Source organism: Arachis stenosperma, chromosome 9, assembly GCF_014773155.1.
Source record: "Arachis stenosperma cultivar V10309 chromosome 9, arast.V10309.gnm1.PFL2, whole genome shotgun sequence".
In the NCBI taxonomy this organism is placed as follows: Eukaryota; Viridiplantae; Streptophyta; class Magnoliopsida; order Fabales; family Fabaceae; genus Arachis; species Arachis stenosperma.
Window position 1 is genome coordinate 120,160,104 of NC_080385.1, and position 14,605 is coordinate 120,174,708.

Consider the following 14,605-nt stretch of genomic DNA (forward strand, 5'->3'; position numbering starts at 1 on the left):
AAATGAGTTGGATTGGGCCCAAAATGAGCTAGAAATCGCTGGCCACGAGTTGCTCTTTAGTGAGTCACGTGCTCAATCGGCGTGTCCGAGCACATTGCGCGTGCGCGCCCCTATATGCGAAGCAACATATATCAAACTTTATATCATTTCGAAGCCCCGGATATTAGCTTTCCAACGCAACTGGAACCGCCTCATTTGGACCTCTGTAGATGAAGTTATGGTCGATTGAGTGCGAAGAGGTCAGGCTTGACAGCTTTACGGTTCCTTCATTTCTTCATGAGTTCTCCCACTTTGCATGCTTTTCTCCTCACTTCTTCCATTCAATACTTGCCTTATGAACCTGAAATCACTCAAAAAACATATCAAGGCATCGAATGGAATTAAAGTGAATTAAATTTAGCTATTTTAGGGCCTAAAAAGCATATTTTCACATTTAAGCACAAATCAAGGGAGAATTGCAAAACCATGCTATTTCATTGAATAAATGTGAGAAAAGGTGATAAAATCCCCCAAAATAAGCACAAGATAAACCACAAAATCGGAGTTTATCAAATCTCCCCACACTTAAACCAAGCATGTCCTCATACTAAGAGTAAAGAAGGACAAGAAAAGGGTATGAACATTTATTCAATGCAAATAAACTATACAACCCTATCTACATGCATGCAACTAAATGTAAAATGATTCTATCTACTTGGTTAAAAGTAAATCAATCTCCAAGAACATATATAAGCAAGTAGGGCAAAGGTCATATGACGACTCACAGACTCTACTAATTCAAATATCAAAATGAAGTTCAAATAGACTTGCAAGAAGAAACCTCACGAAAGCCGGAAACAAGGAATTGAGCATCGAACCCTCACCGGAAGTGTATCCACTCTAATTGCTCTAGTGTATAGGGTCAATCCACTCAATTCTCTTCTAATCATGCTTTCCAATATTTGTTTTTCATCTAACAATTAACAATTATTCAATGCATGCATACATTCATCATGAGGACTTATTCATAGGTTGTAATGGGGCTAAGGTCAAGGTAGGGATGTATATGGTCAAGTGAGCTTAAAATTCGCATCCTTGATTAGTCCAAATTCTCACCTAACACATATGACAACCTATACAATTCTAATACACAACCTAGCTACCCATGATTCCCACTTTTTTACATACTCATGCATTCTTTTTAATTCACATTCCATATGCATTGATTTTTTTATTGAACTTTACTTTGGGGCATTTTTGTCCCTTTTTTATTTCTTTTTCTATATATATATTTTTTTCTTTATCATTTTTTTTCACATTCTTTTGTTTTTTTGTTTTTTTTTTAAAAGTATATACAAACGTATCAATGCATATGGTTTTACATATAGTGCATGAATATGTACCCAATTCCCAATATTTTCAACAAAAATACAAAAATTACATTTTTACCTCAACCAATGTCCCAAGTTTCCCATACCCAAATGATATACACCCTCACTAGCCTAAGCTAATCAAAGATCCAGATTAAGAACATTTATTGTTTTTCACTTAGGGGTAATGATGTGCTAAAATTAAGAACAAAAGGGATTAAATAGGCTCAAATTTGGCTAACAATAGTTGATGAAAGGTAGGCTATTTGGGTAGGTGATCTAAATGAAATGATGGTCTCAATCATATAAATGCATGTATACATGGAATAATGGACATAAAGAATCAAACAAATCAAAGATCACAATCATAGAAAGAGAACAATGCACACATGAATGAAAATAAGTGGTTATAAGATGTAACCACACAAATTGGCTCAAAACTCACATGCTTGCGTTCTTAGCTCAAAAACCATGTTCCAAAATACATTCTTCAAGCAAGTTCAACAAAATTTTTTTCTTTTTTTCAAATTGGTAGGGTGCCCTAAAACAGTTTCTTGGAAAAGAAATCATCACCCTAACCAAGTAGTCCTAACATAAAAAGAAATGTTAAAATATATACAAATTCTAACTAACATGCAACCTATCATGCAATGCAAGCAACTAACTAACAAAGGAGATCAAGAATTGGTGTTGAAAGAGGAAATTGTTACCCATGGAGGTCGGTCGGACGACCTCCCCACACTTAGAAATTTGCACCGTCCTCGGTGCATGCAAAGAAGAGCAAGGTGGATGGGTTGCTACAATTGATGAGTTTCTTTCAAAAGGTTGTGCGGAAGGACTTGTTTGTTGCCCCATTTAAAAGCTTTTCCATTCCTTTCCTTCTTGGTGGCTGATGAGCGGATAATTTATACGCTTTTTGGCATTATTTTTAGGTAGTTTTTAGTAAGATCTAGATACTTTTAGGGATGTTTTCATTAGTTTTTATGCTAAATTCACATTTCTGGACTTTACTATGAGTTTGTGTGTTTTTCTGTGATTTCAGGTAATTTCTGGCTGAAATTGAGGGACCTGAACAAAACTCTGATAAAAGGCTGACAAAGGACTGCTGATGTTGTTGAATTCTAACATCCCTGCACTCGAAATGGATTTTCTGGAGCTACAGAACTCCAAATGGCACGCTCTTAACGGTGTTGAAAAGCATACATCCAGAGCTTTCCAGCAATATATAAGAGTCCATACTTTATTCCAGATTAAACAATGCAAACTGGCGCTCAACGCCAGCTCCATGTTGCATTCTGGAGTCAAACGCCAGAAACACGTCACGAACCAGAGTTGAACGCCAAAAACACGTTACAACTTAGTGTTCAACTCCAAGAGAAGCCTCTGCACGTGTAAAGCTCAAGCTCAGCCCAAGCACACACCAAGTTGGCCCCGAAAGTGGATTTCTACATCAATTACTTACTTTTGTAAACCCTAGTAGCTAGTCTAGTATAAATAGGACATTTTATTATTGTATTAGACGTCTTTTGACCACATCCTGGATCCTGGATTGTATTTTTGATCCTGTGATCACGTTTTGGGGGCTAGCCATTCGGCCATGCCTGGACCTTAATCACTTATGTATTTTCAACGGTGGAGTTTCTACACACCATAGATTAAGGGTGTGGAGCTCTGCTGTACCTCAAGTTTTAATGCAATTACTACTATTTTCTATTCAATTCAGTTTATTCCTGTTCTAAGATATTTGTTGCACTTCACTATGACGAATGTGATGATCTGTGACAATCATCATCATTCTCACATATGAACGCGTGACTGACAACCACTTCCGTTCTACCTTAGACCGGGCGCATATCTCTTGGATTCCTTAATCAGAATCTTCGTGGTATAAGCTAGAATTGATGGCGGCATTCATGAGAATCTGAAAAGTCTATACCTTGTCTGTGGTATTCTGAGTAGGATTCAGGGATTGAATGACTGTGACGAGCTTCAAACTCGCAATTGTTGGGCGTGATGACAAACGCAAAAGAATCAATGGATTCTATTCCAACATGATCGAGAACCGACAGATGATTAGTCGTGCTGTGACAGAGCATTTGGACCATTTTCACTGAGAGGATGGAATGTAGCCATTGACAACGGTGATGCCCTACATACAGCTTGCCATGGAAAGGAGTAAAAAGGATTGGATGAAGGTAGTAGGAAAGCAAAGATTCAAAAGGACCACAGCATCTTCAATCGCCTAACTGAAATTCCCACCAATGATTTACATAAGTATTTCTATCTTTATTTTCTAGTTATTTATTATTATTATTCGAAAACTCCATAACCAATTATTATCTGGCTAACTGAGATTTACAAGATGACCATAGCTTGCTTCATACCAACAATCTCTGTGGGATCGACCCTTACTCACGTAAGATTTATTACTTGGATGACCCAGTGCACTTGCTGGTTAGTTGCGCGAAGTTGTGAAGTTATGTTTGAACCATGGTATCATGCACCAAGTTTTGGCGCCATTACCAGGGAGAGAACGAACATGAATGCCATCATCAGAATCACAATTTTGCCTACCAAGTTTTTGGCGCCGTTGCTGGGGATTGTTTGAGTTTGGACAACTGACGGTTTATCTTGTTGCTCAGATTAGGTAATTTTCTTTTCAAAAATTTTTAAAAAAATTTATCCCTATTTTCAAAAAAAAATTTTATGTATTTTTCGAAAATTCATGCATGGTGTTCTTCATGATCTTCAAGTTGTTCTTGGTAAGTCTTCTTGTTTGATCTTGATGTTTTCTTGTTTTGTGTCTTTTGTTGTTTTTCATGTGCATTTTTGCATTCATAATGTCTAAGCATTAAAGATTTCTAAGTTTGGTGTCTTGCATGTTTTCTTTGCATAAAAAATTTTTCAAAAATATGTTCTTGATGTTCATCATGATCTTCAAAGTGTTCTTGGTGTTCATCTTGACATTCATAGTGTTCTTGCATGCATCATGTGTTTTGATCCAAAATTTTCATGTTTTGGGACATAATTGTGTTTTTCTCTCTCATCATTAAAAATTTAAAAATAAAAAAAATATCTTTTTCCTTTTTTCTCTCAAAATTTCGAAAGTTTAAGTTGACTTAGTCAAAAATTTTTAAAACTTAGCTATTTCCTACAAGTCAAGTCAAATTTTCAAATTTAAAAATCTTATCTTTTCAAAATCTTTTTCAAAAATCAAATCTTTTTCTTATCTTTATTTCAAAATTTTGAAAATTTTACTAACAATTAATGTGATTGATTCAAAAATTTGAAGTTTGTTACTTTCTTGTTAAGAAATGTTCAATCTTTAAATTCTAGAATCATATCTTTTAGTTTCTTGTTAGTCAAGTAATTAAATTTTAATTTTAAAAATTAAATTCTTTTTCAAAAATATCTTTTCTATCATATCTTTTTCAAAATTTTATCTTTTTCAAAAATTTGATTTCAAAATATCTTCCAACTTCTTATCTTTTTAAATTAAATTTCAAATCTTTTTCAACTAACTAGTTGACTTTTTGTTTGTTTTAACTATATCTTATCTCTTTTTCAAAACCACCTAATTACTTTCCTCTCTCTAATTTTCGAAAATCACTAACTCTTTTTCAAAATTAATTTTCGAATTCTCTCCCTTTCATCTCCTTCTATTTATTTATTTATTTACTAACACTTCTCTTCATCTCAAGAATCTAAACCTATCTTCACCCTTGTGTTTGGATTCTTATCTTTTCCTTCTTCTATTCCCTTCTTCTTCTACTAACATAAAGGAATCTCTCTAATGTGGTAAAGAGGATCCCTATTATTATTTTCTGTTCTTTTCTTTTTCATATGAGCAGGAGCAAGGACAAGAACATTTTTGTTGAGGCAGATCCTGAACCTGAAAGGACTCTGAAGAGAAAACTAAGAGAAGCTAAATTACAATAATCCAGAGACAACCTTACAGAAATTTTCGAAAAAGAAGAGGAGATGGTAGCCGAAAATAATAATGCAAGGAGGATGCTTGGTAATTATACTACACCTACTTCCAAGTTTGATAGAAGAAGCATCTCAATCGCTACTATTCGAACAAATAACTTTGAGCTAAAACCTCAACTAGTTGCTCTACTGCAACAGAACTGCAAGTTTCATGGATTTCCATCAGAAGATCCCTACCAGTTTTTAACTGAGTTATTGCAGATCTGTGAGACTGTTAAGACTAATGGAGTAGATCTTGAAGTCTACAGGCTCATGCTTTTCCCTTTTGCTGTGAGAGACAGGGCTAGAACGTGGTTGGATTCACAACCTAAAGATAGCATGGACTCCTGGGATAAGCTGGTCGCGGCCTTCTTGGCTAAGTTCTTTCCTCCTCAAAAGCTGAGCAAGCTTAGAGTGGATGTTCAGACCTTCAAACAAAAAGATGGTGAATCCCTCTATGAAGCTTGGGAAAGATACAAGCAGATGACCAAAAGGTGTCCTTCTAACATGCTTTCTGAGTGGACCATTTTGGATATATTCTATTATGGTCTATCTGAATTCTCTAAGATATAACTGGACCATTCTGCAGGTGGATCCATTCACCTAAAGAAAACGCCTGCAGAAGCTCAAGAACTCATTGACATGGTTGCAAATAACCAATTCATGTATACTTCTGAGAGGAATTCCACGAGTAATGGGACGCCTCAAAGGAAGGGAGTTCTTAAAATTGATGCTCTGAATGCCATATTGGCTCAAAACAAAATGTTGACTCAGCAAGTCAACATGATTTCTCAAAGTCTAAATGGATGGCAAAATGCATCCAACAGTATTAAAGAGGCATCTTCTGAAGAAGAAGCTTATGATCCTGAAAACCCTAGAATGGCAGAAGTAAATTACATGGGTGAACCTTATGGAAACACCTATAATTCTTCATGGAGAAATCATCTAAATTTCTCATGGAAGGATCAACAAAAGCCTCAACAAGGCTTTAATAATGGTCGAAGAAATAGGCTCAGCAATAGCAAGCCTTTTCCATCATCTTCTCAGCAACAGACAGAGAATTCTGAGCAGAGCACTTCTAATTTAGCAAACTTGGTCTCTGATCTATCTAAGGCCACTTTAAGTTTCATGAGTGAAACAAGGTCCTCCATAAGAAATTTAGAGGCACAAGTGGGCCAGCTGAGTAAGAAAATCACTGAAACCCCTCCTAGTACTCTCCCAAGTAACACTGAAGAGAATCCAAAAAGAGAGTGCAAGGCCATTGACATAATCAACATGGCCGAACCTAGGGAGGAAGTAGAGGACGTGAATCCCAATGAGGAAGACCTCATGGGACGTCTCTCAAGCAAGAAGGAGTTCCCTATTGAGGACCTAAAGGAATCTAAGGCTCATATAAAGACCATAGAGATTCCATTAAACCTCCTTCTGCCATTTATGAGCTCTGAAAACTATTCTTCCTCTGAAGAGGATGAAGATGTAACTGGAGAGCAAGTCGCTCAATATCTAGGAGCCATCATGAAGTTGAATGCCAAACTGTTTGGTAATGAGACTTGGGAAGGTGAACCTCCCTTGCTCATTAATGAACTAGATACTTGAATTCAGCAAACTTTACCTCAAAAGAGACAAGATCCTGGCAAATTCTTAATACCCTATACCATAGGCACCATGACCTTTGAGAAGGCTCTGTGTGACCTAGGGTCAGGCATAAATCTTATGCTACTCTCTGTAATAGAGAAGCTGGGGATCATTGAGGTACAGCCTGCCATATTCTCATTGCAAATGGCAGACAAGTCAGTAAGACAAGCTTATGTATTGGTAGAGGACGTGTTGGTAAAGGTTGAAGGCCTTTACATCCCTGCTGATTTCATAATCTTAGACACTAGGAAGGAGGAGGATGAATGCATCATCCTTGGAAGACCTTTCCTAGCCACAGCAGGAGCAGTGATAGATGTTAACAGAGAAGAATTAGTCCTTCAATTGAATGGGGACTACCTTGTGTTTAAGACCCAAGGGTGTTCTTCTTTAACAATGGAGAGGAAGCATGAAAAGCTTCTCTCAGTACAGAGTCAAACAGAGCCCCCACAATCAAACTCTAAGTTTGGTGTTGGAAGGCCACAGCCAAACTCTAAGTTTGGTGTTGGGAGTCTACAACATTGACTTGATCACCTGTGAGGCTCCATGAGAGCCCACTGTCAAGCTATTGACATTAAAGAAGCGCTTATTGGGAGGTGTTCCGAGGGTTACCTGAAACTGGAGGTCGATCTCGGACGAGATCTTCTGTACTGGTCGGTGCTAACGTGTCTGGCTGGTGGAAGACGGTCGGAGCTATCGTGTCCGAATTATTGGACTGACTGCACTGCTGATCCCTTGTCACCGAAGGGTGGGGGGTACCTGCAAGGGACTCCGATGCTTAAGTTAGCAAGGGTATTAAATAGGAATTGAGTAGAATCAGAGTATGAGTTATACCTGGGTGCTCCAGTGTATTTATGATGGCGTAGAGTGACCTTCTTTAGATAAGATAAGTTAGTTATCTTTATCTTATCGTATCTTATCTTTTGGGTGGAGTCAGCTTATCTACAAGGGAACCACCCTTCTCTCCATAGGCTTGGGCTGCCTTTGGATTTGGAGCCTGCTCCTCTATTTGGGCCCTTCTTTGGGCTTTCCTGTAACTTGGCCGAGCTCTTTAAGGAAAGGTCGGATTATCCTGACCTGAACAGGTCGGTCACTTTGTCTTTGTCGAACATCCCGGGTCGGACAACTCGACCCAGGGTATGAACAGTGCCCCTGCTTGAGCTCGGTCTTTTTGTTGAGGTCGAGTCCTGGACTTCGGTCCTTCTTTGGTGAAGCCGAACTCAAGCATTTTGTCGATTCCTTTGTAGCAGCTTTTGAATGTAGAATGTTTCCTCTGCAAGTGCGCGCTTTTATATCAACGCTTTTTTTGGGAACGTGCGAGGGTTTAACTCTTAGCATTAATTACCCGTTTCTTTTTTGTTTTTAATTTTGAAAACTTAGAAACGGTTTCTCTTCTTTTGCTTTCCTTGTAACCTCTTCGCAACTTCTTTCTCTGCTCTCTTTGCTCTCTGTCTTTCGCTTGTGCTTCTGCTTCCTTGCGTTGCGGCATCGCTTGGCGATTTTCGAGGCAACTTTCATTCTTGCACCTCTGTTTTTTCTTTTCTCGAAGCTTCTTTCGTCTCCAGATTAGTCCCATTTCGTGCTTTTTCTTTGTTTTTGGCTTTGTGATGAGTTTTGATTTTGATCCTCCCTTTTTGAGAAAGTTTGGATCTTTCTATTTCTATTATGCCCTAGATTTGTTGAAATGTGCTTTTTGGGAGTTTCTCCATCTTCTGCATGATCCTTTTTGCTTTTGCTTGATGCTTTTTAGGGCTTTGCATGTTCTTTGTTGTTTCTGTTCTGATACTGCTGTCTGCGTCTGTTCCTCATTTTATCTGAAGGTTGCTTTTGTCTGCTCTTGAAAAAGGTTGCATCTTTGATGGTCTCTGCTTGGTGTGTTTGATGTTTGGGGATGGTTTTTACTGATTTAGACTTATGGCAATGTTTTTGATGGCTTTTTTACTTTGATGAAAATGCTTGCTGTTTGAAGCCTTCTTTTCTTGCTTTGAGAGGTGCTGGAATGCGAGAAAGAGATTTTTCCTAGAAACCTTGCTTTATTATTGCCTTCAAAGGATGCCCCAGGACTTTGGTTTGAGTCTTGGGGTTTTCCTTTTCTGTGCGTTCGCCTGTGTCGTGTTGAGTTGTTTTCTCCCTTGTCCGAGATGTTTTTAGTAATCCCATCTTCTTTTCTTACTTGTAGGATTAGTTGGCCTCATGTCTTCTCGCAATAACATTGTAGAGATGTCTTCTAGAGTTCCCAAGGGGATGTCCGATTGGCTGGACTCCCTTGTTTTGTTGTGTGTCTCTGTTGTGGATGCTGAATTTTGCACAGAGCTGAGGAGGCGCCATAGGATTTGTGGTAACAGTGCCCGTGAGGAGGATTACGAGCTTTTTGCTCCTGATTCTGATGAGAGAGTTTGTTTTCCGACTTCCATTGAGAGGGAGCGTCCCTTCTTCTATGCCTATGAATACTTCTTCAGTTAGTTGAACGTTACTTTTCCTTTTACTGCTTTTGAGACCGGCCTATTGTGGTCGTCTAATATTGCCCCATCCCAGCTTCACCCAAATTCCTGGGGTTTCATTAAAATTTTTCAGCTTCGCTGCCGAGAATTAGATGTAACACCCTCTCAGACTCTTTTCCTTTATTTGTTTGTTTCCGCCAAGCCTGGCGGTTCTTCAAAAAAGAAAGCTTCCTGGGTTTCTTTCAGGTCCGCCCAGGACCATAAAGTTTTTGCTATGTATGATGAGTCCTTTAAAGACTTCAAGAATTACTTCTTTAAGGTTCGTGCTGTCAAAGGGGCCCGCCCCTTTTTTCTTGATAAAAATGATGAGCCTTCTTTCCCTCTAGAGTGGCAGAGGGATGTGAGAGTGTCTCGCTATACTTGGGAGATGCTTGATGATGTTGAGCGTGCCTTTGTTGTTGTTCTTGAGGATCTATGGGGGGCACCACCCCATCTTGATACAAAAAGGTTTTTGAATGACTCGTCCTTGGTTCGGGCCGTTTTGGGTACTTGTCTTACTTGTTTTTACACTTGTTTCTTATTTTTTCTTCCTCTTATTGTGACTGTAACTCTTTGCTGTGGCTGATTCTGTATTTACAGAGATGTCAAAGAACAATGACTCCATGAAGGCCTTTAAAAGGGCAAAGAAGGCAACTGCTGCTCTGAACATCTCGGCTAAAGTGGCTGGAGAGGGATCTTCTCAGGTTCCAGTGAAGCCTCCTGTGCCGAGTTCTCCCGGGCCGAGGAAAGCAATTCCTACTCCTCGGTTTTTTCAGGTCGATCCTCCACAAACTTCTGCCGTTACTTCTGGTGCTCCTCCTTTAAAAAAGCAAAAAACATCCGAGCCCTTTAACCTGGATGCCCCGGATTTTGATGCTATCGAGTTTGTTGCCCAGCAAATTACCCCCTATGGTGGGCTTTCTATGGACGACGTGTCTCTTCTTCAGCATCTGGATTTTATCACCAAAAGTAGTGTGAAAATGGCTCATATGGGTGCGGCTATTTTCCGAGCAGTTCAGGGGATCCCGATTCATGCCACAAAATCCTTCATGGAGGACGCCAAATCAGAATTTGATCGGATCAAGGGTCTGAAGGATGAGTTAGAGGTGAAGTTGACGAAGGTAGAGAAGGAGCTGGAGGGTGAGAAGGCCAGCTCTATTGCCTTGGCTGCTTCTTTGAAGTTGGCTGAGGACATGGCACTGAAGCACAAGGATAGCTATGTCTCAGCTTATAGGGAATTAATGCATCTCCGAGATGATTTGGAAACTGCTCGGGTTAATTATGCCGAGCTTCAGGGTCACTACGCTGCCGCCTCTGAGAACCTGATGGAGCAGTTCCGGATTGTTGCTCTTGATGCCGACTTAACTCTCGTCAGCCTGGACAATGTTGTGAGGGATGGTAAGATTGTCCCTAATGACCAGGATGATGATGATGCTGACCCTCCCCCAATGCCTTCTCTTAAAGTATCGACCTCCTCGGTTCCTCCCGTTACGTTTGATCCAGATTGCCAGATTCTGAACCAGGATGATGGAACTGTAAATGCTGTGCCTATTCAGACTTGCCCTCCTTCTCCCCATGCTGATGCTGCTGGGAAGGCTCCAGATCTTGGTTGACCTCCTTTTTTTTAAGTATTTGTGTAAATAGCCCCGTTTGTGGGCTTTGAACTCTTTTTTGTAAATGATGCTTTGTTGACTGTTGATACTCCAGTTGCTATTTTTAGCAACTTTATTTTGAAAAATAAAATGGTTTCTCTGGCTCTTGGGGTTGGCTTCAAGCGGCCTGTTGAGTCTTTGTTTTATGATAACTACGATATGCTTGCTTGCAGCTTTCTTTATCATTTACCTGGAATTTTCAGAGTTGTTTTTTATCCATCCTCTTTTGATCGCTTTTGTGGCGAGGTCAAGGTCTATCGGGTCGAATTATCTCCCCTCTGTTGGTTGATCTTCTCAATTGATCTTTTCGAGCAACCCCTTGGGATTACTTTTTATAACTTTTTGTAGCTTTAGTCCGACTTCTTCATGTCGGTCCCCGTTTCGTTACTAGGTGATCATTTTTTCTTAGATCTTGTTAAGATCTCTTTTGAGGTTTTACCTTTTGTAACTTTATCTTTTTCGGGCCGACTTCATCATACCGGACTCTGTTGAGTTTTTTGATAATCGTCTTTTTTGGACCTTGTTCAGGTCTCTTTCAGGGATTATCTTGTTTTGTAGGAGACCGACTTCGTTAGGTCGATTTCTTCTAAGTTGCTTTTGTAATCCTCTTTCTTGGACCTTTGTTACGTCTCTTTCAGGGATTACTTTTACAACTTGTCTTGTAGGGGATCGACTTCGTTAGGTCGATCTCTTCTAAGTTGTTTTTGCAATCCTCTTTCTTGGACCTTTGTTAAGTCTCTTTCAGGGATTACTTTTACAACTTGTTTTGTAGGAGACCGACTTCGTTAGGTCGATCTCTTCTAAGTTGTTTTTGTAATCCTCTTTCTTGGACCTTTGTTAGGTCTCTTTCAGGGATTACTTTTACAACTTGTCTTGTAGGAGACCGACTTCATTAGGTCGATCTCTTCTAAGTTGTTTTTGTAATCCTCTTTCTTGGACCTTTGTTAGGTCTCTTTCAGGGATTACTTTTACAACTTGTCTTGTAGGAGACCGACTTCGTTAGGTTGGTCTCTTCTAAGTTATAGCAATTCTTCTTTAATAGGGTTGGCCAGACCTCTTTCCAGGGATTTACTGATAACTTGGGTTGACTTGGTCCAACCTTTTAGTGTCGGCCAGTCTTTTTAAGTTATTATATAGCAATCCATAAGACCTTGTTAGGTTCTTTTTGGGATCACTTTTGATAACTTCTTGCATTATTCTGTGTTCATCTTTGCCGATTTGTAGATGGTGGTTTCTGTCCTGGTTTAATCGACCTTTAGGTGAATCGTGTTTTCACCTTTGTCGGTCGATCATTCCTATCGAGATCGTATAGTGAATATGTTCTTCACTTTCTGTTCGACCCGTTGCTTTATAATCGGACGATGAATGCTTCAGATTAATGCGTCTTGGGAATTTGTAGAATATCTGAAATGTATTTTATTCAAAGAAAGTGCAAATATATACATGCGGGAGTTTTCCGTACCCTTAAGTCGGATTAAATCTCAATCTTGACGCCTCATTAAAAAACCTTTTCAGGAAAAAGAGTGCATCTTGTGATGAGATCTTTTACCTGTCCTAGCTATAGTACCTTCTTAGGTTACAGGCGTGCCATGATCTGCGGAGTCCTCGTCCCTCGAGTTCGGACAGTCTGTAGTAGCCTTTTTCAAGTACTTCTGTGACTCGGTAGGGTCCTTTCCAGTTGGCTGCCATCTTTCCTTCTCCAGGTCGAGTTGTTCCAATATCATTTCGGATTAAGATGAGATCATTCTCAGCAAAACCTCTTGGCACTACCTTTTGATTATACCTGGAAGCCAATCGCCACTTTGGTGCTTCTTCTCTGATCCGAGCTCTTTCTTGGATTTCCGGAAGTAGGTCGAGCTCTTCTCTTTGAAGTTGAGAGTTGGTTTGTTCATTGTATTGGACTACTCGGGGAGACCCTTCCTCGACTTCTATTGGAATCATTGCCTCCACTCCGTATGCTAATCGAAATGATGATTCGTTCGTAGTAGAATGTGGAGTTGTTCGATACGCCCATAGGGCTTGTGGAAGTTCCTCGGCCCAAGCTCCCTTTGCTTCTTGCAGTCTCCATTTCAGCCCGGCCAATATGACTTTGTTGGCCGCTTCGGCTTGTCCATTGGCTTGGGGATGTTCGACGGAGGTGAACTGGTGTTTTATATTCAAGTCGGCTACTAGTTTTCTGAAGCCTGCATCTGTGAATTGGGTGCTGTTCCGAGGGTCACCTGAAGCTGTAGGTCGATCTCGGACGAGACCTTCTGTGTTGGTCGGAGCCGACGTGTCCGGCAGGTATACAGCGGCTGGAGCTGGTGTGTCCGACTAGTTGGACTTGGTGGTGGTGCTGATCCTTCGTCCCCGGAGGGTGGGGGGTACCTGCAAGGGACTCCGATGCTTAAGTTAGCAAGGGTATTAAGCAAGTATTGAGTAGAATCAGAGTATGAGTTATACCTGGGTGCTCCAGTGTATTTATAATGGTGAGATGTGACCTTTTGGATAAGATAAGTTAGTTATCTTATCTTATCTTTATCTTTGGGTTAAGGTCAGCGTATCTTCCATGGAACCGCCTTTATCTCTATAGGCTTGGGCTGCCTTAGGATTTGGGTCGTGTTCCTCTATTTGGGCCCTTTATTGGGCTTTCCTATCGATTTGGTCGACCTCTTTGAAAAGAGGTCGGATACTCTGACCAGAGGAGGTCGGTCACTTTATCTTCAATCATCCCAGGTCGGATAGCTCGACCCAGGCTATGAATAGTGCCCCTGCTTGAGCTCGGTCTTCTTTTTGAGGTTGAGTCCTTGACTTCGGTCCTTCTTTAGTGAAGCCGAACTCAAGCATTTTGTCGATTCCTTTTGTATAAGCTTTTGAATGTAGAACGTTTTTCTTTTTAAAAGCGCGCGCTTTTATATCGGCGCTTTGGAAACATGCGAGGGTTTAATGTCTACATTAATTTTAACATTAATTGCCCTGTTTCCCTTTGGCTCTTTTATCTTGATTTTGAAAATCCAGAAACGGTTTCTCTCCTTCGCCCTTTTCGTAACTTCTTCGCATTTCTCTCGCTTTCAACTTTTTTTCGTGTTGCGGCGTTGTTTGATTTTTCTGAAGCCTCTGCCTGGAGTTTTGCATTTCCGCGTTTCAGTCCAGCGACGTTGCTTTTGCTCGTGTCTTCTCTTTTACTTTTGAGAGAGCAATTCCAGATTTTCGCCTTTCCTCTTCAACTTCCTCGAAGCCTGCTGCTTTTCCAGGTTGGTACTAACTTTCTTGCTTCTTTCGCGGCTTTACTTTTAGTTTTTTAGTGAAGCTTTGATTTTGCATGTTTGAAAGTTTGAACCTTTTCATGATCTTGTGTTTGTTTGTTGCTGTAAACGTGTTTTCCTTGGCTTTCTTTCGTGCGCTCTTTTGACATTTTTGTCGAGGCTTTCTAGGGTTTTGTTGTTGCTTCTGATAGAGAATCTACATCTTGTTCCTTGCTTTGCTTGATCATTTTTGTTTCTGTTTTTTGAGAAAGTTCATACCTTTAGCAATTTGGTGTGTT

General features: G+C 40.0%; 1 non-coding gene across 1 annotated transcript; it reads right to left on the reverse strand.

The window, feature by feature from the left end:
* Positions 1-5,723: 5,723 nt before the first annotated feature.
* On the reverse strand, positions 5,724-5,831 carry LOC130952130 (small nucleolar RNA R71). Its single transcript, XR_009074311.1, has one exon. It is a non-coding gene; the product is annotated as a small nucleolar RNA R71 (small nucleolar RNA).
* Positions 5,832-14,605: the final 8,774 nt, after the last annotated feature.